Source organism: Rhipicephalus microplus, chromosome 5 (genome assembly GCF_043290135.1).
Source record: "Rhipicephalus microplus isolate Deutch F79 chromosome 5, USDA_Rmic, whole genome shotgun sequence".
NCBI classification, from domain to species: Eukaryota; Metazoa; Arthropoda; class Arachnida; order Ixodida; family Ixodidae; genus Rhipicephalus; species Rhipicephalus microplus.
In genome coordinates, this window is record NC_134704.1 from 174,879,898 (window position 1) to 174,906,262 (window position 26,365).

The following is a 26,365-nucleotide window of genomic DNA, read 5'->3' on the forward strand; positions in this document are numbered from 1 at the left end:
CTTCTTTCTTTGTTTTTTTTTCTTTTTGCTCGCGTCCATGTAATCTTCTGTGCTATGCTGGTATCAGGATGTATCGTAAGAACGTACATATATGTTTTTATTACACCGTATTTGGTATTGTTATGTTAGCTTATGGTCTTTATTGATACACACATCTTTGTCATTGTCCCACCTGCCTTGTATAGGGTTCACTGGCCTCGTCAAGCTGTCCATAAAGAGCTTTTAGCCAGTGAACCTCTCCAGAACCTGTTTCTTTCTGGGAAATTAAAATGATTTGATTTGATTTGATTAAGAACGCCTGCAGTCTGTTTATTTTGTGATTAAGTAATGGAATATACGCGTATGTAACTATAGCTTCGCTTAAATGACTGGTCGTGTGAGCAGGTTAAGTATTTATTGCAGACTGGTTGAAAAACGTAGAAACCCGTTGAATTGTGTAGGGCAACCCATGTTTCTGAATTACTTTTAGTATATGTATTTTTGAAGTATTTTGCATAAAACTTATGCAATATGAGGGCTCTGTTGGCCACAATATCACCACAATCGCTGAATTTGAGTGAACAGGTGCTGACTAAGGTCCCTCCATAATTTTAAAGGTAGCGACATTAAAGTCCCTTAATAATTATGGAGGGACCTTAACTAGAGCCACGTCGCTCGTAGGTTACGGCCCTAGCGGCAGAAGATACGAACTAGACGTAAGCATTCTAGCTAATCACGCGTGCCACGCCGCAAGCAGTAAAAAAATTAAAAGTGCCCGTTTGCTGTTTTTTAATTTTTTTTGTTTTACTGTAATATTTATTTCTTATTACGCAGTGCCCACCCGCTACAAAGGTACAGTTTACAACACTGTAACAAAAAAATGGTCTCACTATCATTATAATCATCATCACACTGGCAAAGATGGCAGCTGGCTAAATGTGCATGTTCGTAGGGGCGGGTTGCAGTTGGTACAGTGGCTAGAATATACAGTGGCTAGAATATTCTAGCCACTGTACTGTTGGAACTACTGCGTTTTGTAGCATGCGATGTTAAAAGGTGGTGCATCAGCGCTGTGCCTTGAGTTTATTTGCTGCTGTTCCCGTCTGCGTGTGGTGTTTTGTCGAAGGTGAAACTGTCTTTGCTTCTGAGTACCTCATTTTGGTTGTCGCGATTCGCGAAATTGACGATTAAATAAATGTTGCACTCTCCGTGCACGTAAACGTCTGGCGAGAATTTGGACGCCCATGAAAAAGTAGTGCTGCGAAATGTTGTTACTGAGCCCGTCATCTCCGGCGGCCATTGCTCCTTCATTGCTAGCTTTCTAGCAAAGTGTGTGTAAGTACTTCAACGCTGTCACCTGCGCGCATTGCTAGCTTTTTAGCGAAGTGCGGAAGTACTTCAGTGCTGTCAGGTCGTGTCAGTCGGCAAAGCAGACAAATTGTTCGGCAGTGTAATATAGTTAGGTGGGCTAATGCGGTTAGCTGTGGGCGTCGTTTATAAAATGCTGATTGCCGTGAGCAACACAGTGACAAGTCAATAGTTCGCAGCAACTTAGTCTGCCAATTACTGCCCCGCGTTCTCAGGGATTACAAAGAAGCCGATTTACGCCTACCTATAATGATACAACCTCGTAAAGCTGTAAATTCAAGCGGTTACGGTACACTGAGTGGAAGAGCAAGGTTTCGTGCTGCGTATTCGGTGCGCCTACTAGATGAGGCGGAGGAAAATGATGGCAAGAAACTGGTTGACCACCCTTTTTTTTTTGGGGGGGGGGGGGGACAGCCTTAACGATTTCTCCGTGTGTTCGCGTGTGTCTAAGCTGCATGGTCTCCATACGTGGGCTGAATTGAGTTGGTTTCAAACAATATTACCTACCTGCTGCTACAATAGTGTTATTATATAGCTGGTCATAATAGACCCATTCATTGTTTTTTTTTCATTCCATTTAAGTTTTTTCTCTTTATTTCTTTCTTTTTCTTTCCTACCTTTGTGTCACCGTCTCCCCTATTTCTCACTTGCTTCATTTTATTTCCACGTTTTCTTCTATTTTGTTCTCTTTTCTTGGTTCTGTCTTTTTGCAATAATTTACGTTTTTTCATATCTTTCGTCCTGGCTCTCTTTCTTTCACTCCCAGTTAATTTTCTCCTGTCACCCATTAAATTTATTACAGGCCCCACTGGAGAAATCGGCGTACGTGTAGGGGGGATTGGTTTTGAAAGCGAAGCAGAAAATGAAAAGCACTGAGAGATTAAAAAGGACGAGGAGAGCGCGTGCCAACTTATGGTGATGATCATTTCAAAAGTTCATATTAGCAATGGTAATTCACTCCAACAATTCTATAATTCATTAGTCCATGCGATTCCATTTAGATATAATTAAATAGTTTCTTGGCTGATCTCCCAGAGTGGGTGTGAGCCAATAATTAAAGAATTCATCATTTCTGTTTGCTCTGCCTGGCACAGCGAAAAGCCTAAAGGATTACCGACACGATTTTGAGGTGAAGCAAAACAGACGTTTTTAGTATCCTTCACATTGAGAGTTAACACTTTCCCGAACAGAAGCTGGGAAACACTTATAAAATATGTCACTTCTATTTCAATGTTTTTACCTCCCAGCAGGCGTGTCAGTCAGTCAGTCAAGAACTTTATTATACGGTCTTGAGGAGTTTAAGCTTTAAGCCACCAGGGTGTCCACGGGGGACTCCAGATATTTTCTTACGGGGGGGGGGGGGGGCACCACCTTTATTTCTGGAAGATCACCCCTTTGAAATGGTCATTTTTTTCTCTCTGTGCTATGGCGGAAAAAAATTTTGGAGGGGGGGGGAGCACGGGCTCGGTGTGCCACCCCCTGGTTACGCCCATGCCTCCCAGCATGTGCAAAGCAGCTCCTCCACCACCATCATGGTGATATGCGTTTTCGAATTAGCTCAGTAGGTTTGCGAAATCTGCGTCCAGCATGCAGCTTAAATTGCAGAAATCACTTTTTGGGGGTGCTGAACAACTGTTCACTCATCATGAACCACGTGTGACTGACAGCAAAGGACAGCAGGTGCATCTTTCACGAGTTGCAGTTTGCCCGTGACGTCATAGGAAGACTTTACACGTCACAGCAAAGCCTGCCTTTCGATACCGAAACCAAAATAAGTTTTAATGTGGTGGTAATAAAAATATATTCAATGTATTCTCCGGCACCCCGGCATTCTTTATAGTGTTCTCGACAGCCATGTGTTCATTTAGAGTGTGATGTGTAAACTGTATAGTAACGTTGTATTGAATTAATGCATAGCGTTTCGAGAAAGAACATACCTTTGGACTCTCCAACATTTTTTCGCCTCAAAGGGCAGCTGCAGCCATGCCCTGCACGCTCGTCTATATCCAAGGTGAACACCTCATTCTAGCTTGTATTGAAGCCCTTGACTGAAGAAGCTGCTGTTGTATACATAACTGTAAAAAAATTGATAGCGTGTTTATTGTTACTTTGATCAGAGGACATATATGTTTCCGTCGTGGAGTCGAACAAACATTCTGGATATACTGACTTGAATTCTGGATGTGGTCAACCTTGTATGTTTGCTCAAACGGGGCAGTACAGGGGTTAAAAACATAAATAATGCAGCTTTGCACTAGTGGTACCAAGAAGCCTTTTTCTTGAGCTATCTCTTGCCTCTTCTCTTTCTTTTTAGTTTTTTTCTGTCTTTATTGCTACTCTAATTATCTATTTCCCTTGCCCTTTCTATTTTTCTTCTTCTTCCATCTCTTTCCAATTCTCGCTTGCTACCTCTTTTCTGATTGTACACCAAGCGACTACCACACAGGCACCTAAAGTGCTTCACACCTAAAAGCACCTTCAGTGTGCATGATTTTGAGCTATCATGTAGAGCAGCACTAACGCCACGCATGCTAATTTTATGGTCACACACGTAAGTGTATGCATATTACGTACGCTTGAACATTACATGTCAATTTATTTCCGAGCACTTTCTAGATTTTACATGCCAGAATAAATTTAGCGTTATAAAAGTTATCTTAAGGGGTTTTAGATGGCAGAAAGTTCGGCGATGCATTTGATGTTGTGAGCCCGTATAGGCGACATCATTTGCAACGCCTAGTTTTTGTCAAAGGAAGAAGTGCATGCGACGGTAATAATACGTCGGCTCTCTAGAGTGTAAAGATGGCACATTATGAGGATGTTGATTAGATGTTATCGATAGACATAGACGTATGGATCTTATTTCTACGTTGCCAGGATATCGGTGGTTCACTGGGCTGGGTGGCTCGGAACCCCGAAAGGAAGGCGGCGATCGCATCCCTTGAAGCAGCCAGGAAGTTAGCCTTCTTGCCGACAGGCCGAAAGATGATGGTGGCCGCACATTCAATTGGAGGAAGTTCAGAACATGGAGGCGTACTTGGGGGCACGCCGCGCTCACTGGAGGCGGATGCCGTTTGCTCGGCGGCCGCAGTAGTTGAAGGAGATGAGGAGTAGGTGTTGCTGCCAGGGGGGTTTCCCTGAATCATACAACATATGCAGTTGCCGTGATTTAACACAGACGCGCGTGCGCACGCACGCGCTATATTCATGCAACAACCACACGAATTCTCAACAACATCGCAGTGAACGGTTGGTAAGGTGTGTGGGCGTCGTAGGGCAACCTGTCTGCGCCCAGCTCGTTGCGAGCGCGAATCTCGGCGTGGAATGCTTCTTTTTCACTTACTTTTTTATGTATGCACAAAACAGTAGGCCACGTGATACGAGCAGTATGACACAAAAAAAAACGTGAATACGTAGGGCAAATTGTTAATAACAAAAAAAAGAAGAACGCACGCTCACTGCACTGTGCTTCCATAAAACATGACAGCCCAGAATGATGAAGCAGTCATTTACGTACAAATTACAATGACTTACTGAAACTCACGCAAAAGAACATCACTTTCTTCCTTGGATATCGTGTGCCTTTGAATTACGCTATGTGAAATTGGCACATCAACAGTGCATGATAATCACCCACCTGAAGGGGCTACAATCTTGGTAAGTAATAGTAGTACTCTTCCCACCTGATGTGCACCTAACGTAAAGAGGCCTTGTTTATCAAGTTATCAATATATATGTATATATATATATATATATATATATACATAAGGGAAAGAAGTGTATACCTAAGGGCTCGTTTTTCCGTGTTTTAACACAATATTATTGAGATCTAACAGACAGTAATGCCAAGGAATGTACAGGGGAAGTTATTAGAACCAATGGAATGTAAATAAGAAGAAAGAGGAAAGAAAAGTGGCTGAAAAAATAACCAGCCGTGAGCAGGAATCGAACCTACGACCTTCGAATAACGCGTTCGATGTTCTAACCACTTAGCTATCACAGCGGCCTTCCCTCCGGAAAATTAGTAAGGAAAATTAGTAAAAGAGGAATTCCCACGACGTGCATTCAGGCCACCCTTCAGAATTCATGTGAGCGCAAGGGTGAGGTCAGAAATAAAAACCAGATTAAAAAACTAAAAGATGCTGGATGTCCCAACAGCATTATCACACCCATGTGCGAAACCCTCCTGCAAAAAGTAGAGTTAAACAAAACAGGACCAAAGGAAAAACAGTATGATCAAAGACCTTTGAATGCTATACCGTACGTACAAAAGGTGTTTCAAAAGTAAAAAAACATAGGGAGCAGATATGATAATAACTTGTTGTTTTCCGCCCCTCGCAAGCTTTCAAAAGTGTGTGTACTTAACAGCAACAGGAATAGCCAATCTTGTGCCATTCGTGATGAGAATAGGTTTACTGAATGCCAATCGAATGTCGTGCATGAGATACCATTGACATGTGGAAAAGTAAACATAAAACAAAGTGCTCAATGCTTCAATGATCGAGCAAAACAGCATGCTTTAAATTTTCACAATGGCTATGGTAGTCTAATGGCTGTACACTGTAAAGAATGGAAGTGCAGTCCAATATGTTTCATAAAACACGGTTTTTGAAAAAAAGCAAGAATAAGAAATAAAATGGAGATTGTGGAAGGATTTCTTTATCAGGAAAGCCAAGGATCAGTGCATCAGTACACCTTCACTTATTCTTTCGGAGAAAGAGTGTTCTTATTTCAGTTAAGATTACTATTATCATGGTCTAAAAGGTGTCGTCGTGCATGAGCACTGTTGTACTCTGTATAAAAGCGGTTGTAGCACCTTCAATAAAATTCAGTTGACAGTCAGTGCTCTTTTCTGTTCTTTTTGTCTCTTCCTGCAGTTCTCGTGCTGTTACTAGAACACAACCATGAGACTTTTCATGTGACACTAAAGCATATACACGCCTTCTCATTGATCAAGAGTCGCCAAATTCAACCATTCCAGAAATAGAATCGTATAAAAAAATCCTGGGTACAGCCCTGACATGAACTGATCAGTTCGGTGTGAGGTGCAATTATTTTGATGGGCGAGATCATGAGTACAGCGAGAATGAATGAACGAGAGAAAGTCCAGGCTATAGACACTGACTCACCTAATTCCTCACTGTAAGCTCACCATCTTTATTGCTAGGAGTGTGTTCGGTAAAGGAGACAGAGGATATTGGCAGGAGCATATGCACACGATGTAATTCGAATAAAGAAGCAATGACCTGCATGGTTCTCTTTCACCAGCTTCTACTTCTGTCCTATTCGTGATAATCACATTGACATTTTCATTTAGTTGCGCTAAGTGAAAGTCATGAAGGACGAATATAGAGAATAGTAAAATTTGTGGCAACTTTCAGATATCTCTAAATTATTGTAGTAGTTACAGTGTGCTAGAAATAAATCTTAAAAATGTTGGTCTAATGATATTGTGTATATTTCATATGTAAATATTTATAATATATTTCTGCTATCTTTCCACATGAGTGGCAGTGACCAGGCTTGCTTCAGCTACAGGGAGGCTTGGAAGCAGATCAGCTCAATGAAGATAGTCGTGCTGTCTTTCCCTGTCAGACTCGGCTCGCACATTCCTCAATTTATATAGCCTTGTTAAAAATCTGATGAATTTCTGCACATAAATTTTTCGATACGAAAAGGGCCGACACTGTCCTCTAACTTAATTTTTCTGAATGAGTGTTCCATTCAGTCAATTCGAGCATACTTTCAGTATTATACAGCTGTTTTACACAATTCAAGACCTGCTGTACAGCAAGACATGACTCTCAAACCGTTCGCTGAGCCCATTGGTATGTGGCAGAGTTGGCATTCTTCAATCTAGTTAGCAAATAAATGCCAGGATGCTTGAGCATTAGTCTTTTTTTTATCCACGGGAATAAGAGTACAATGCGTCATTGATGTGGGAAAGACTCACACAACTGTAGAAATTGAGCTGACAATGTGTGACAATGCCACCTGTTAGGCATGTTGACGAGAATTACTGGCATTTAGAATATTGCCTGAGTATTGATTAAGTTATAATTGGCTGCCAGTTTCCAACTCACATAAAAGGGTAAATTGAAGTCTGCCCTGAAAAGTTTAATACTAGTGCACCCCATTAAATGTTAAAATAGCTTCTTCCCTTTGCAACTAAAAAGAATACATGAGCAACCCTCAAGAAAACAATAATTATCAAAATTTGTATTAGCATAGCTACAAATGATCAGTTCTGAAACCTATCCAAAATGAAAACTCTAATTTTGTCAGAACCACTATTGCACGTTATGCCCTTTTTGCCTGATTTTAGAATACTATTTTGATATTGAAGTACCAAATTTGACATGGTAAACTTTGTGTAAATGTGTAATTGTGTGTTATGATGTGCTAAAAAGATCAGAATAAGAATCAGAATAAGTGAGAGTAGTCAAAGCTCTTGTCACTGCCTTTATACAAATACATACCAGTTTGTTTGTTGCCTCCTGCAGTATTTTAGGGCATCCTATATTGATAGGATGTTTTCTCACTTTTATGACATTTTCGTATTGATGATGCCATGTGCACAGAAGGTAGAATGTCGTTATGTTCTTTCTGATTAACTTCTAGCTTCTGAGCAAAGGTGATGTTTCAGAAAAATGAAAAAAAAAGATGAGCATATAATTAAGACATGGGAAGAAAGCAGAGTTTATCGAAAAATGAATGTATTAGTTGGCAATGAGAAAAAAAGGTGGATGACAGATCAGTAATGTCAATTTATCTTGGGGCACATAAAATGTAGCAGAGGATGGCAGGTGATTAGTTGCGATGAGATCGGGGAATTACAGCCGTAATATGAAATTGGCTCATACAGGACAGGGAACATTGGTTGGACTTCCACCCTGCAGTAGACATAATATAGGCTTAACGATAACAATGAGCAAAGCCTGTGAAAATAATGCTCCCATGAAATGAGCAGTACTGTACAGATTGCTGTACTAGACTTCCCATTTTGCATCTGTTTTTACCAGCTTATCCTGCTCGCTGTTCAGACACAAAGCTTCATCAGAAAAACAATGTTAGACTTGGTGAGGGTAATGCCAGTGAATCTAGTGTTTTATCTACACCTTTCCTTGCTTAAGTCCTCCTCCGTACTATACAAGTTTTTTTTAGAAACGTTCTGCTTACAGCACACCAACCGATCAAGTGAAACAACTTCATTGGGGTTCTGCAGGACGCGCCCTAGTATACAATCACCATTTCACTTCACGTTATAACATACTGGTGGTAAATATATTCTCTGGCAGGGTACAGAAGTGCATGCAGTGAGCTAGCTTGTGCAGTGCTGTCTATTCCAGAAACCTGAACCAATGTTCGGTACAGAATTTTGTAACGACTCGATGCTTGTACAGATTAAATGTGGCCACACATAGCAACTTTTGAGCTTTTTCTGAAATGATCTCGGAGTATCTGAAAACACTCGTTTTTTTGTTTACTTCATAGTTCCCAGTGAAGTACTTCTCTTGCTCCTTTAATTGAATAATGACATTTGGTGTGACTAAGGTGTTACTAATGCCTCACTACGAGATCAGAAAAACAATTCTCCTTGAAAATGCTTCACAAGCATTTCCTATGATATTTCCAAACAGGGTTCAGCCTACCCTTCTGAGCCAACTCTACTGAGTGATCAAGGCATAGCGTTGTCGCCAGAGGAAAGTGCTGAATGCTTCAACGAATTTTTTGCATCAGTGTTCACAGAAGAACTTCCACTAGACTCACTGGCACTGTTAAAACCTACCATTCACGACCCTTTTTCTTCAATTACAATAACTGAAAATGGTGTCGCACAAGCTGTACAACGCCTTCCTCATAAGACTAGCCCGGGGCCCGACGGAATTAGTGCCAAACTCCTAAAATTAACCTGCCACAGATCAGCGTATTTATTGTCGCTGATCTTTCAGCAGTCGCTTGACATGGACTGTGTACCGGAAGACTGGAAATATGCCTTTGTTAAACCCATATACAAATCCGGCCAAAAGTCAAGTCCGAACAATTACCGTCCAATCTCTCTAACCTGTATATCTTGCAAGCTATTAGAACATATCATTTACTCGAAAATTATATCTCACTTGAACAGAAACAACATCCTCATCCCAAACCAACACTGCTTTCTGGAAAAACGCTCTTGCAACACCCAACTATTCGAATTGTTGACAGACTTGCACAAATCCATGAATAGCTATGCTCCTACAGATGCTATTTTTATAGACCTTTCAAAGGCTTTTGATCGCGTCCAACATAACCGATTAATAACTAAAGTCCGTAACCTCAAGCTTGATCAGAAAACAATCCAATGGATTCAAGAGTTCCTCTGTAACCGGTCGCAATCGGTCAAACTTAACCACATAATTTCCAGAAAGTGCATGGTAAAATCCGGTGTCCCCCAGGGCTCCATGCTCGGACTATTATTATTTTTGGTCTACATCAATGACATTGGATCTAATACTGTTTCTTCTCTACGCCTATTCGCAGATTATTGCGTTATATATAAGGAGATTACCGAACCGAATGACAGTAGCATTCTACAGTCAGATTTGTTAAAACTCGCAGAGTGGTGCAATTTGTGGCAGATGCACATCAACGCTGAAAAAAACAAACATATTAGATTTACTTCCGTAGCCAACCCCTCATCATCCGTCATATACATAGTCAATAGCACCGTAATTGAGACCATTTCATCCACAAAATACCTCGGCATTTTCTTTAGTTTCGACCTAACCTGGAACAGTCACATTGAATACATCACCAGCAAATCATCAAAAAAACTCGGTCTTTTGAAACGCCGCCTCAGATGCGCAAACTTGAAAACTAAACTTCACGCATATCAAGCTCTGATCAGGCCTTCACTAGAGTATGCGTCAACCATCTGGCATCCACACACGGCAATGTTATCTGATATGCTAGAATCGATACAAAATAAAGCAGCTTGGTTTATCACCTCCTGTCATTCTCGCCACCAAAGCGTAACATGTCTTAAGCGTTCTCTGAACCTTCCATTGCTTGCCACGCGCAGAAAGTTGTCCCGCCTATGTTTTTTTCATAGTTTATATCATAGTGACTCGTCATTTTCCCGATCATTCATTCACCCAGCTTCCTACGTTTCTGATCGCGTTGGTCATGCACATAAGGTCAATACAATATATTCACGCACTAAGAAATACCAATTTTCACCTCTGCTGTTATCCATTAACGAGTGGAACGCGCTGCCCTCAAACATCGTCGCTATTACAGAACCCTCCCTTTTACAGTCTGCAGTACAAACTTACTTAGAAGTTGACAATAATTTGGAACCACCATTGACATTTAATGTGTAACGCATGCTTAGAGAATGTTTATTGCTATTTCATGAAATATGTTTCCTGTTATGGTGGGCTGCTTACTGTGTTTTTTGCTTATTGTGTTATTAGTAATGTTGCTTGGGCTATCGGTCTGTTTGATTACTAGTATTACTCCCTGACATGTTGTTTTACTGATGCTATAGTAACCTCTTGTATGTATCCCCCCTTATGTTGTGCCCTCCGGGCTCTTAAGGTATTTAAATAAATAAATAAATAAAATATTGAATGAGACTGCTTGCACATGTACAAACATTTGCTAGTTTTATTGAAGGTTGATGAAAAAGGGAATTCGTTGGCACATCCAAGCCAGACAGAGATTGACTGGCACTGAAAAGGGCCATTTAGTCTTATATCTTGCAGCTTGTTCTAGGTAGACAGGGCTTCATTCTGTAGAAATGGTAACACACCACACTGGTTCCCCAGCATGAAGAACATAACTTGATGCTAACATTGACTCAGATGTTCAGAAATGTCATAGAGGGTACATGAAGGCTGGGTACATGAAGGTTGTAGTTGTACTAATTGTATAGTCAACACGCTTGTGTGATATGTGCATAGCTGCATCAGAGCCACGTGTGAGAAATGTATGAACAGCTGAAAATCTCAATGGCAGCATAGATTCAGAAGTTTGTCATCCCTTTTTTGCCAGTTTTCAATATCATCCTTCCTTTTTCATGCATCCTCTTTCAATATATCTGGCGTTTTAGTTTCCGAAACTAGGATATATTAATGAGAAGCAAATTTTAAACATCTCGTGTTCTTTAACATGTTCACTTGTTTACAGCACAACACCAGAAACACAGGACAGGGAAGGAGCAAAAGAGAAAGAAAGACGGCACCAACTCTGGAAAAGACGGCACTGACATCATAACATGCGCATGTCGTGATGTAAGCTGCCCAAAGAGTGGCCTCGCACGAGAATAGTAAAGAATTGGGAATAGGATCTACCACCAAGGGCTTTGTTTGCAAATCACAAACAGTGAAAAAGATCCACCAGGAGTGAACCACAAGTAATGCACTCTGGTTGAGCGAGAGCAGAGTAAAATAGATGTGCCAGACAGGAGATTATAAATGGTTTTGTCAGGAGCTGGTGCCAGACTAAGCTCTGAATAAGTGTAAGGGAGTATTGAGCGCCAGGCCAATCTGATCTCCCGTTCCTGTGATGGAGCGCAATGTGATGACAGGTGCGACTTGCATTTTCTTTTTTTTCCATGGGTTTAGGCAAATGGTTTTTCAGGGTTTAGATGGAAACACCTCCGACATGCATACTAATATGCCTATTCCTGGGCGTAGTCATGCCTAGCCACCAGATGGGGAGGTGAAAGAATGTTTCTCAAAATGTGCGATAAAGTGTTTGGTGCTACGCCTGCACAGAAGTATCGGTAGGTGCATTGGGAATAGGTACACCACTTCTGTAATCGTAAAATATGCCACTGCATGTGCCACTGCTAGGGATAGCGTGACACTCCCAGCCATTTCGGGGTAAGCCATTTTAATCTACATAAAGATGTTAATGAGCCCATTCCCCATCACGGCAGTAGCTGTGGCTATTCCTTCAAGTAGGCCTACTGCGGCGTCAACATAAACGTCTGCATGAATTAAGCGCTAGTACCGTGCATAATAATCAGCACGTGCCTTGGGTTTACTTCGATGGTGTTGTGAATTCATGTTGCGTGACAATGGTTTAATTTGCATGCGTGCCGTAATCATTACTGAAATAGGAGACCATGATTTATCGTTACGCATGGTGTTGCTTAGCTCGGTCCTCAGTGTTCGAAGCAGGTTCCGCCTTGTGAGTGTCCGAGAGAGGCACAAGAGTAGATTTCTGCTCTGTGTTTCTATAATTCCCTAGACTGTATTATACAGGAAGCGGGTAGTGCTGGTGTGCGTCAGCTGTCTCGGTGCACTCTTAACCACCTGCCTGGTAAGACTGATAGCTCATTCTATTTAATTTTGAGCAATGTGGTGAAATAGAAAATGAGTGAGGCGATTTACCATCAAAGCTTCAACAACTTGCCTAGTGTCCCTTTCAGTGAGACTGTGATAGTATGATGCAATCTGATGAATCAGTCCTGATATTAACACAGGAGAGCTAAAGAACTTATTTTGCAGTAATTTCAGCATCACCTTTATTGAGAGTGAAAAATCATTATCTTGTCAGTGATGAAAAAATTGAGAAGGATACCAATAAAATAAATAATAAAACATTTCAATTTTGTGTAGAGATAGAACCCAGATCGCTTGCATGGCAAGCAGGTGTTCTACCAGATAGCCCCGCCTCTGCTTTGGAATACAATAAAAACAACTTCCTCTGCTTGGAAAGGCAATTGTCATGCTTAGCACGTCTTCTGTACACAGACTTAACAATGATTCATGTAATATTAAATTAATAGTGCGTGGTACAAGTGACTGGGCATTAAAACACGTGTATCATAATGAATTTGTGATTTAAAGCCAGTCTCTCACAACAAGAGGCACACACTGTGCATGCTTCTTAATACCACATAGTAGGTGAATAGCAAGTACAAAAACCTTTCACATGAATAAGTTCTTGCGTTTGGAAGCATGCTACCCATTACACAGACTGCAGCCATATGAGAAAGCTTCACTGACATATGCCATTTACAACTTCATTATTTACATTGTAGTATTTCACAATTTAAACTTCTATTGTAGCATCATACAATAAAAGCTATGCACTAAGTGGTTGAAGTATGCACTAGGGACATGATATTTTATCGCATTTCAACTTGTAAAGGCGAAGCTTAAGTGTCTCCTAAGTTTTTTGCTTTATTTCCTTACTCAAATGGTTCAAAGTGAACGTTGTGCCTCAGATGTATTTCATTTATAGACCCAAGATCCTGATTTTGAGTACTCTTGGCACAGGTTGACCATGTGCAAACAGGTACAAGTCAAAGCTTAGGTTGCACGTGTGAGGTTCATTTGTAAGTAATTCTGTTTTTTTGTGCTATATGCCGCTCCATGCAATGACAGCAGTTGGCCTCCCCAAAGGAGTCCTGGCACCCCCCCAGAGTCATATCATGAAATTCGTGCTGTAATTTACTAGTATCTGTGACTTGTTTGGCGAACAGGGCCATAGCTACATTGAATAAGAGCGGTGATAGGGCAGCTCCCTGGGATGTGCCCCTGTTCAAGAAGGCAAAAGGTGTATGTCAGTGAACCTAACCTAACCTTGGCAGTGCAATTTTCAAAAAAAGCTCTGTCATAATGTCCGGTTCTATGGCCACAACCAGTGATGGCTTGTGTCACAAGGATATATTCTTGCCCTACATCGTCAAATGCTTTTACATGTCCAAGCAAGAATAGTTGTGGTTCAGGCTGTATCATTTTGGAATAAATGGAGTCTCCTTGAAATGCAGAAGGACAAGCTGTGCCAATAGGTAGGGGCGAAATCCAAACTAGGTGTTGGGACACAAATTCCTAGCTTCCAAATGTGTTTGAAGTCGCTAAAAAATGACGTGCACAAAAAGTTTGCCTACACAACTTACGAAGGAGATGGGTCGCAAATTCTGGAGAAGTAATGACATGCCAGATTTAGAAATTGAATTATTCTGGGAATTTTTCCAAACTCCTTGTTTTACACACCCGCTTGACGTTTGTTAAAGAGAATCATGACCTATATCACCTAAGTTTTGGAGGACCTTGTATATTATGCAATACCAGGTAATATAAGCAAGAGCCTGTTCTACCTCCTGAATGCGAGATTCGGATCCAAGTCTTTGTCCAGATCAGGGGCATTTAAAAGTAAGCGCATTTGGATCAACAGGTAGGGTGTCCTTAACTGGTTCGTTTCAATGGATGCATGCTTTACCCTGTACAATAATACAACTTCTTGTAAATAGTTTCTTCAGCTCATGGCAGAGAACCTCAAATGGCCTACTGTATGCTGCTTACAGCAGTCATTGTACTGCATTGTTTTGCAAGATTCCTCACATCAGCTGAGCAGAAGGCTATAGAGAATACACTCTCAGTTTACAAAGTGCCTACGATCTATTAAATTCTCTTTATTGCTCTCATTGCCGCCATGGCCCTCCATTTCCAGGCCAAATGCATGAACTCTCCCTCTTAGCCGCGTGGGAATCCTTGTCCACGCACACGTTGCCCGTGACGCACCATGTGGAGGTGGGGAGCGCTCCAATTTAAAGACCATGGCTCCACCCTAGCTAGATTACATAGGTATGCAACCACCCACACTGTGTAAAACCTTTGAATCATGAATGGTGTTGGAAATTTTCAATTCGAAAGCATCTACCAGGTCCAACAGTTGTGCTGCAGGCTCCTGTAGGCCAGATTACCTGGGCTCGTTCATTTTCGCAGCGTGACAGCACAGCGGTTAACTCTCTCACAAGGAACAGAATACGATGCAGAGACCTTCAAGAAGTTGAATTACAGGAGTTTTCCAGAACTCTAGGCCATTTCAGCATGGTTCGATTTCAACCTGCTAACTTAGGCAACAAGCTGACCAGGGGATTTCTCTTCCTTGCATGCTAGCCAAAAGCTTTGAGATTTTACCCGACAGCATTCATGTGCATGTTCATCATCACCTTGCCACCAGGCAGTGAGTTACAGAGCCTCATGATAAAAATGCAGTATGCTCAACCCAAGTGAAGTGCAACATACATTCTATGCGTCACAAAAAGAGGGTGACCTAAAGTGTAGGTCTGGCAGTCTGATCAGGTGTAGCAGAGTGTCCTCCCAAACGACCTAAAATTTAGTTCAGCCGATTCGGCTGGAAGTGTTCTATCCGTTGTACTAGTCGATACTGAGTGGCAGCGTTCTCTGACCAAAAGAAAAATTGAAGTGCTCAGTTAATCAACCAGTTTGAGAAAGGTAGAGGCAATTTCCAGTGCACAAAATGGAATTCAGTAAGCAAAGCTTCGTCTATTGCGGGAGCAACCCCCTCGCTCGCTTGTCGCCTTGCAAGCGAGTGAGGGTGCTATCGCTCGTCTACAGCTACTCTACTTTCGTCTTCAGGTCATCGGCGTGAAGGAAGAAGGAGAAAGGCTGATCGAACATCACGCCCAGCATGTGGATTGAGTCCTTGAATGTGAGGCCTCCGTCCGCTAGCTCTTTCTGCCCGAATGGTAAGACGGCTTTTCATGCCCAATCTCCCTTGCCCGTGCACGAAAAGGACGCAGAAAGTTTTCTCCTTATTGATTTGGACCTTTGCAACCTGTGCCCAGTCCAACACTCTAGGAGTACCTCGGAGCCGAGTTTTTCGAGTCGCTTTTTCGACTCTGCAGGAATGATGATGAGGAGTGTACTGTGTGTACGCTTGCGTCGTGACACCTTTTGGCATCAACAAGCGGAGCAAATCGTGCACGATGATATTCCAGAGTAACAGTGACAGAAGCGAACTCTTCGGGCTACCCAAAGTGGGATGCACCTCCACCTCCCCACCTTATGCCCAAAACACTACTCATCTGTCACTTTGAAACGTGCGCAATAAATGGTATAGATTAGCCTGGACTTGTCGTTCCCTGAGGAAGCGGAGAACCTTCAGGTGCCACACACTGTCAAAGGCTCCCTGAAATTTCAGACACAAGAGGATGGCAGGGTTTTTTGAAGCCTTTAGTTGAACGAGCCTAGTTTTTAGAGAATGCAACGCAAGAACAACACTTCAGGCGGGCAAGAAACTGAATTGATTTGCGTGCACGTGACTGTTCCGAAACAGAACACTGTACAGTCGCCCGTGCAGCAATTGTTCTAGTACTTTTCCGAAGACGAAATTCACACAAGTTGGCCTGTATGAATTGATGATCTGCCGAGGTTGATTGGGCTTTAGAATGAAGGTGATATGACCCCACCTCCAGCATCGAGGGAAGTATCGAAGGCTTAGAGCCGGGTATAAAACAAACATTACGAACTCCGGCCAAACTGCAAAGAGCCCCTTTACTATGGTCGGCGTAATGCCACCGGGATCGGGCGCCTATAGGGAACCAGCGCTGGAGTTTGCACGACCACCCTGGCTGTGAGCGTGCGCACTTCTCAGCTGCTCCCGCAGATGAGAGTGGCGGCTGGTAGAGGCAGTGGATGCACACATCACCGTAACGAAACGAAAGGGTACCGCTGCGTATTCTAGTGCAATCATAAATAAAAAGAGAGCGGATGTATAGAGGAAAGAGAGAACGTAGAAATAGAAAGCGGCGTTGCATTGAAGTGGTCAGGCGAGAAAAATTCTGCTTTCGCTCTCCTGTCTAGTGCTGATGGGCTCATTTCTAAACTGAACGGCGCTTGTCTGCTATATTTATTCGATAGTGAAGACAGCCACCAGTGGAAACCAGGGCCAAAGAGTCGAGTTTGAAGGGCGTTTTGCCGGAAATAAAACGAGCGTATTATGCAACAAACGGCCTATATAAACTTTTTTTTTCATCTGGCCCACTGAGTGTTGAGCTGTGCACTTGAGGACTCACAAACTTTTTATGCGTCCATCCATCTGACCACCACCACCAAACTCCGATGCCACCGCGTGAAGTGAATGATACAATAGACAGGTAGTCTTTTTTTTGTAAACATTTATGTGTAAAGGGAAGCTCCCTTGTCCAAAATACTTGTGCGAAGCCACATTCACATACGCCTCTGAGCTGTAATAAAAGATGCTCTCGCGGTGAACACTGGATGCAGAGATGCCCCTGTTTAACATAATTTGTGCAAAAGAGAAGGTTCTCGTTACAAACAAAGCAGTAGACTACTCGACGCTTAGCTTTCTAGAGTCAGCCGATGCGGTAAGCGTTTTTCTCACTGGCTGCCGTGGCTAAGTAACAGATTTTATGCCTTGCTAGATAAGTATCAAATGTCTTCGATCTGCTTTCGTTGTTTAGTTCGCCTAACAACACAGTTTCATTTTTTTCTGCTTGCCTATGTCGGCCTAAAATGAAGGAGTCTGTTCAACATCAATAATTGCTAGGCTTTCATGTGCTAAACAAGATATAATATTGAGGTACACTGTAGTGTGCGTATCAAGGGTGTGACCGCTTGGGGTTCTCCAATGCGCACATATATCTTGGTTCATAGGTGTTCTTTTTATATTTCATTCCCATCGAAGTGCGGCGGCCGTGTTCGCTAATCTATTCCGCGACCTGAAGAATAGTAGCGCGACACCACACGTGCTATGCTGCCACAGTGGTTTGCTTGATCAACGTTCGCGTGCATACATAGCACGGACAGGCCGTACAAACGATGCCAAAAAAAATGATGCAGCTATCATTTCCTCTGCTTTTGTTTCATTTTACTGGAGATCGATGTTAGCAGCTAGGTATGATCACAGCACGGACTTAATAATGGGGGCATTTCAGCCTGTGCTAGCATTAGCCCAAAACCCAGCACGCAACGAAAAAATGAGGACGAGGGAGCTACAATCACGGCAGAGCACTGTCCCTTCGGTACTATATGCATAGACGCAGTCCGCTATGCAGAGCTTCTCTCTGTTTTTGAGTGCTTTTTATGTGAGAGTATCCTTGGGACAAACTTATTTTTTTAAACCACGGTGTAGTATTACCGGCACAATGGCTTTTCGAGCTGTTCGTTCCAAAATGAAGCACTGCAGAGGCGCACGCGCGTGCTCTCACAGTGGTACCACACAGCACCTATATACTACCTATATACTACCAATACTACACTGCCGCTGGTCGTCTGGGCGCGACCAGCTGATTTGTGTCGCAACTCACCACCAGGTGCTCTTTTTCGGCGCGCCACCTATCCAGATCTGTTCCCCCGTAGGGTGACACCATGGCAATTACCATCCTTCATCTCCCCCGGAGTGAAGAAACGTCCTCCAACTGAGACTAGTAGGGTGAGGCTGCCAATTGTCTGACCGGTGCGAGTGCCGAAAGATCAGTACTGGAATCATCAATGGCCACCTGCATATGCAGGAGCAGGGTCGTCGACTCCAAATGAGCGCTCGTCACCGATCCGTCCGGGCCCTCCAAGGGCAGCAGAAACTTCGGTACCCGCATGCGACCAAAGGCCCCCTGAAAGTGGCCGAAAAGACGCTTCGCCTTGAGCAGGCCGAGTTGCATTCTGCCCCATATTGGTCTTTTGCTGCCCTTACTTCAGAATAGAATAGTGCCAACACCTTGGAATTGTCGTATATCATGATAAAACGCCTTGAGGTCCCGGTCACGACAACATGGAAACTCCTTCTGTTTGCGTTAACACGTGTCCTTTCGTCCACCCAGCTGCGACATCCACCAGAATTTCCCAGCAGCCCTCTACTTCACAGGGGATTTTTCTGTAAATGGCCATGATACACTTTGTATAAACCCTACATTACACAATCCAGTGCTGTCGGTGGCCTGTGGTTGTCCCCCACCACCCGGTCGAACCAGACGTCCCTACCAAGCACCCTGAGGAGTTCGGCCTAGGTGAAGCGCGTCAGCCGCTTCCTGGGCTTAGCTTCGTCTGCTCCAATGTATGCCTCGATGTTCCGCTGTTCTGAACAAGTGACGTCCTCACAAACTTGCCATTGAAACCCAGCCTGAATAGCAGACGACGTGGCCACCGTAACGTCGATCCAGCTGGCAGCGTATCAAAACTTGTATGTGGGACGTGAATTCGAATTGTTAAGTACAATTAATTCATATACAAAGTCAGGGTCTCGGCCCTGACAGTATACTCCAACCACGAGCCGGGGGGCATACGTCGAACAACGGTTGTTGATATATTACTGCGGCATCAAGGTCTTTGTCCACCGCAACCACCCCAAAACCCGCCGGAAGATGCAAGATCTTCCTCGATGGCCTGTGCGGGTCCAACACGGCGGCCAGACTGAATGACCCCTTGACCATACGTTCACAAATGGTGCTGGTCGCCAGGTGAGCGTGGTCGAGATTTACCTGAATAAAAGAGGTCTGTAACCTTTTCCTTTGACTCCTCCCCAGAGTCGCAGCTCCGCCATTATGCACTGCCATAGCAGGGTAGCGCTGTGCCCAAGTACGAATTTGCATGTGGTAGTCAGACTAGTCGCCACATCAGCATAACATAACAGTCAAGATGACATTGCTCTGCAGCATTGCCCCTGTTCCGCTTCCACTCCATGAATCAAACCTTTCTCTTAAAAAAAAGAACACGGTGCATACATTCGGGCTCACGTTGCCATGCTCACCGATTGACACTCTGCCCAGCCAGGAGTGGTCTAAGTGAACACAGCACAATACCCCCCCGGTTCGGCAGCCTTTGCACGGTAGTGCAAACAAAGTACAGGGACAAGAGAAGGCACACTCTCGTCGTTATCGGCCACCTCAGAGGCAGCCAATGAACGTCCACTGCGTAGAATCGTCGTGGTTGTTGATTCTGGGAGGACCTCACTCTAAATATATTCTCAGATGCTTTTCTCCCCGTAACAATATCAACTCAACTGCAAACTGTTGCCACAGCAAGTAAGTGCTCAATGTGGCCATTGATGATCATACTGCGGCATCTGAAATGGTCAGACAATACCTGAATAGAAATGTCGCAGCTTTAAATTCCCATTTTTGCCAATCCTGTCAAGTGAACGAGGACACATTCAAATATTTCTATCTTGGCTAGTGAAGGATTGGTGTGAATGTTTGCTCTGAATTAGTCTGAGAAGCCTTGCTCCTCACAACGTTTGGCAGGTAAACTTCACATATAAAAGCCTGGCAATGCTGAAGTGGTAGCACGTTGTGGTCTCCTAGCGAATGGCTTACCATGGGGTCTTGCCGTGGTCATGGAGGGTGCTGGAAGAGTTGTAGAATGTGGCTCGGTTGCAAGTGTATGCTTGTCTCGTCTGTGTACGAGAGAAAGGAAGCAACTGAGCAAGCCGGTATCCCTGGCGAATACTCGTGCTCTACTTCCATTCATTTCTTTTCATTTTCTAAGGTTTCCCTCACAAACTTTGCTCAGAGTACTGTCTATCCTTCCACCTTCCATTTTTCACACCCCCTTTGCATCAGAACGAATCTCCTTGCATTGAACTTGTTTGGGTCTCAATCCAATTAGGGAACAGGCAAATAGGCTTGACGCATCAACATACTCAAGATCTTATTGGCCGAGCAGCTCACCACCCAATGCAACATTCTTCAACATTAATACAGTCAAACCTCAATATATCGAACACGGATATATCGAACTATTGCCTATATCGAACGGTTCCTATATCACGCCGGAAATCGCATGCCTTATAGATTTTTTATTTCGAACAAAGTTTGACATATAATAGATATATCGAACTCAGCCACCCAAACCGCCCGCGCTCCATTGATAGGCGGCGAGCTTTCCCGCAACTCTCTAAAGTAGCGGCAGAGCGGCGGGCGTTTACGAATGCTGCACACATCGATGGCGCCGAGAGCGCCACTTTAACGTAGCGGCGTACGTGCGCCGCTACGTTAAGGTTCTTGAATGAGGAATGTGAAAAGAAAAGCGCGGCGCTGTTATTTTTTTTTCAATGCGAAGGCACCGACACGGCTTCGCGCGGGGTAAGGGAGAGTGGGAGATAAAGATTGAGGAGGAAAGTATAGGAGAGAAAGGACGCAGACGACTGTGTCGGACGCGGCCCGCGCTGCCGCCGGGAAAGAGAAAGCAGTCAGGCCACTGGTAGGTGTTCTGTGGTCAGGCCACAGAACACCTAGTCAGGCGAGGCGGCATGGGTGCGCCATGTGCGCGCTTTACACCTGGACTCACGCCGCAGCCTTGCAGCTTGCAAGCGTTGCAGTCTCTATGGTGTCAACGGCACACTGCGCACTTGTTGCAAGCTCCTCCCCGTAGCGTCGGCAGGCATCAGTCGTTGCGCTCGCAGTGTTCGTGCGTGCGCGACAGGCCTAAATCCGAACGGCGGAGCTCACGGATGTGGATTTTGTCGCCGAAGCTACTGCTGAGCAGCCAAATGAAGACTCTGCCGAGGTGTATTCCGCAAGCGCTGATGGTGCCCCGCTCCCGACATCAGCTGAGGTCGTAGCTGCGTTGGCCCTTGTGCGCCGCCACTGCGGCGCGATTGAAGGCACCGGATTGAAGGCTTACGGATCGCCTGGACTATATTGAGGACGCAGTCGTCAAACACGCCATGGCTAACAAAAAGCAGGCTACTTTTTTTCAATATTTTAAACCAACATAATAAATACTATGTTTCAATTTTCAAGTGAGTATTTACTGCACCACGCTTGAACGGTTTGTTGGTCGTTTTCAGCAAGCTGCTGACGCATTTTTTCGTGTTTTTTATATTGAATTCTGGATATATCGAACTATTTCGCGATCGCCGCGCCGTTCGATATATTGAGGTTCGACTGTGTATTCTACGTTCCTCCTTTCAAGTGTGCAAATGTGGCAGAACGTGTCCTCGTTTGTAGCACAGCCTCAGACACTGAACTGCGTTCTGGAGCTCTTGAAGGGGCCACACCTTAGTTTTATCACTAAAGGTGTCACAGCGCCATATGTCAAGCTGGGAAGACTTGAGAGGAACCTTGAAAAAATCTCTGGCATAAGAAAGAATTCCTTCCTTGAACTGGCCTCCCATAATCTCTTCAAGAGCAGGGCCATCCTTCAACAGGAAGCAGTCTCCAGGTTGCACTTGTTGCTGCGTCTATTTAGCATCATTATGAAATGCGTATCTCAGTTCAGAGATCCTCCTGTTTAACTGCAAAAGTGCCTTGTTAGAAGATTGCAGCAACTTCTTCATTTGTCTGAGGTAGCTTTCAAAAGGAAATGCACTAAACTGATCTAACGGGCCATGCTCCCTTCACTGGTCGGCAAGGTGAACAACTGTGTGTACATTGTCCACCAGCTGCTTTTTCCTATATAGCTCACCAAATTGTTGCACAAAATACCTGAGCACTTCTTTTGCAAAGTCATTGTACTCAAGGTAGTGCTTTGGTGACGCTAAAATTCTGATGGCCACATGAAACATAAAAAAATGCTTGTATTGAGACACAGACAGAACAGGCTTCAAGGCAACAGGCCCCACATATAGGAGAAATGTGCGGAACTCTGTTGCCTTCCATCGATCAAGTTCTTCTGTGCCCCTTGGCTTTCGCTGGAAATGAATTGGAAAGGCCTTGGATGCCTCTCACAAGCTCTCATTTAGTTGGCAACAATGAGCTCGGCTCACTCTATTGCTGTGGCCTTGGCATATCCAGTTTCTGAGAAGCCGACGCATGACTCCTAAGCAGACAAGGTGCATGTATTCTGTTGGAAAGAATGCAACCATGTCAACATCAAGTGACAGAAAAGGTGAAGCAGCAGTATGATGGGGTTTGCTCTCTTGAGAACAAAACGATGCATCAGTCCGTGCTGGTGCATGGAGTCTGGGAAATGTGACCCTGTTTTCGACATGCTTTCCTTTCTGGATGCACCGCTCACATGAAGAATACCCAGTGTGGCCAATAATACACGATGTAGCTTCTTGCAGGGGTGTAACACACCATGGCTTCAATTTGCACATGTACGTGAATGTCTCCTATGCTCAACCCCTCAGAGGTTAGCTTGGCAACTTCTTGCACAAATGGCCGCAAATAATCCTCTAGACACGGTGGCTTCCCTGCACCGCAGTACACACTGACAACAAACGGCGGCGATGCCTGCACATTAGTTATGTGGCACAAAATGGGCCAGAAAGCAAGCTGGCTGCTTTTGTACAGTGGTACTCCATCAATGTTGCCTTGCAGTTTCAGTTCACAGAGAAGTGCTTGCACCTTACGCAACACTTGACGGATGCCTTCTTCAAGACCAAAGTGAACAAACGAACCATTCTGCTCCACCTGAGCTTTACGCTCGGTTTTCAAAATGATTCTTGTATCTTTGGGAAGGTCAGCGACGCCTCTACGTTGACAGAAGTCAAGGGCATCGTTAATGCAGGTATGCTTGCCTGCAATGAGAGCAAACTCTTCGCTTGCAGGCACTTCCGCCGATTCAACGGAAAGCCTTGCGCTGCTAGTTAATGCTGCACCCTCGCCCGACCCTGTGCGGCTGTTGAAGTGACGCCGTCATCACTCGATTTGCAGCCAAGCGTCATCTTCGTCACTTGAGCCACACTCAGGGCCACTTTGCATACATAGTGGCACCCCTTCAGACTCTTCGTCGCACTGGACAAGATCAGCATCTTCTTCGCAAATGCAGTCGTCTTCGCTCTCTGAAACTGCGTTGGACCGCTTGGGCGCAGGCTCACCTGCGTTGTCCATGGAAGTTTTATTTGCCAGCTTTCTGCGGCTCACCGGCTACGAAGGATTAAATGGTGCCACGCGATCAGCACGCACTCCGTCGATGTGCAGGAAATCGCAACGACGTCCCACGACATACCGCGTGATTCTGAGTTCGCTCAGCGCCTTGTCGTAGTCCCTCCTCACACTGCGACATGTCCTCCATTTGGAGGACATGATGATGGAACTAGTTGATACGGAAGCCTAACACCGCAACGTTTGCAAGCCACAACCCGAGCAAACAATTCAACGGTGGAACCAGAAAATCTACCTGACCAGGCTTGGAGGAACAAGCCAGAGGACAGAGAGCATGGCAGAAAGGCTTTTTTGGGCTACTCTAAATAGGCAACACCGGCATGGCCAACGTTACTGGAACCTGGCACGTTGGGTGCGGCTAGGTCAGGCTAGAAGGCAGAAATCATTCATTAGTAACTAAACATGTTTAAAACAGCTCAATACTGGTGTAAACAAAATTGGTGCTGAGCCGTTTTTATTGAAATGAAGATAAAGTGAGATAACTTCAACATCTTGTTTCCGTAACACGGCACCGCGAATATGGCTTAAATATTCATTATGAAAACTTTTGCTTTGGCAAGTGAATTATTTTTTTAGCAAGCCACGCTCCATTACATAGTCTATCGTTAGGTCATGTCGTTATCTATCATTATGTCTTGTGATTTTTTTCTGCGTGTTTGGCACCACGGCCGCTGTTTTTTTTTTAGTCCAGTGGTTGTGGTTGTATCTACATTTGACAGATTTCAGTGATTAATCTGAGCCAGCCCAGACTTGCAAATATTAGGTTTGATGGTTCAATTCGCCGTCTCTGCTTCAACCCATGTAATTTATGTCTGTCCGTCGTGAGGAGTGTAATTGTTGTTCCATAAATGGTTCAGTTGTGAATAATAAAATGTGAGAAGAGGTTCACAATTAGTCTAGGGATCTAACAAACTTTTTTCGAAACGATCACTTGATTATCAACTATAGATAAATATTTAGATTTATGCGGTAAATGTTTAGTTATACTTGGAAATATGTTATCAAATGCTGGTTTGTAGGTGAACTTTCAGATGAGGTGGGCTGAATAATAAACCTATATGGTAGTTTGCTCTGTGGTGGTGTAATTCAGTTTTTATATTATTTCTAGAAAGTTTGTGTGGTCAGGACGTGAAGATTTCATAACGGGAAGTCAGTCCAAATTTTCAACACTCTTCGCGAGAAATGTGGAGAGCCCAAAACAACATGAGGATTCACGTTCACAAAGAACCAGGGGTTGAAATTCGCAAGCATGGCATGCGCTAGAAAGAATTATGCGCAGCTGAGAGTCGTGATTAACAATTAAGGAGCAATATCTGACGTACCCCACCTCAGCTAACCGACTAACACCTAAATGCAGCCTCTCTGGTTACAATAACAAAGAAGCGAGTTAGTTGGCAGGTATTTATTATAAAAGACTGGATGTGTAAATACGGACACAAGAAAGATGTGTTTCTTATCTTTCCTGTGTCTGCGTTTGCACGTGCAGTCCATGTTCTTGCGCTGTATGTGACCCATAAACGCACAAATGAAGAATATAATATCTTGTTGGCAGAGCAGCATGCATGGGAACACTTCGAGGACAAACTACGATCGATATTCTTGGTATTCAGGAACAAGATGATTCCCTTCAACCAAGTTCGCAGTCGATTTCATATACACGTCTGTACAGCTTGGTTCAGTTCATGTGTACTTAGAAAAAAAATGCGATCTTGTTATATGTTTTGGTGCACGTCGTGGTGGTGGTAGTAGTTAGCACAAGAACGAGGCGCCTAATTTCTGCAGCCCGGTAGGAACCTTCACAGCGCAGCGCCTGGTCTTGTGAAACGGCGCAGCCATGGAGGCAGGGCATTCAATCCCCTCCCTATTTTTTGTATACTACTGCCCTTGTGTACATTGTAGAACACATAACAGTAATGATAGCAAACAGATCCTTGATTAGGGTAGGCTTGGTGTTTTGATTTAAAATGGAACAACGATGAAGCTGCGGAAGTTTATGCCGGTATACAGCTGCTTTATATGGAGGTGAAACTTTAACGAAAAAAAAATGTAATGATAAACAGTAGGCTCATAACAAACAACATTTCTCTGAGGGTGCATGGAATATATGTCCCATGCAAGGCTATGCATTGCAGTCCTTACTGCATTAATTATGTACACGTACTGCAGGGCATGCGAGTGTATGCAGACACACGCTGACGAAATGACATTTTTTGCTACATACAAACGTGCACCGCACCAAATAAGACGCACGTGTTTGTATAGTCAGGGAAAACTCGTGAATATTGATGAAATCACACAGCTCGCTTACAGTATAAAACACAATTGCGAGCAATAAAATGCGGTGCTGCTTAAAGAGGCGGACCAAGGCTACGAGGAGAATTATCAGTATGGCAAACACTTAACGTGTCAAGCATTTACAACATC

At 43.8% G+C, this 26,365-nt stretch overlaps 1 pseudogene; it reads right to left on the reverse strand.

The window, feature by feature from the left end:
* Positions 1-22,020: 22,020 nt before the first annotated feature.
* On the reverse strand, positions 22,021-23,887 carry LOC142817603 (uncharacterized; annotated as a pseudogene).
* Between the last annotated feature and the right edge of the window lie 2,478 nt (positions 23,888-26,365).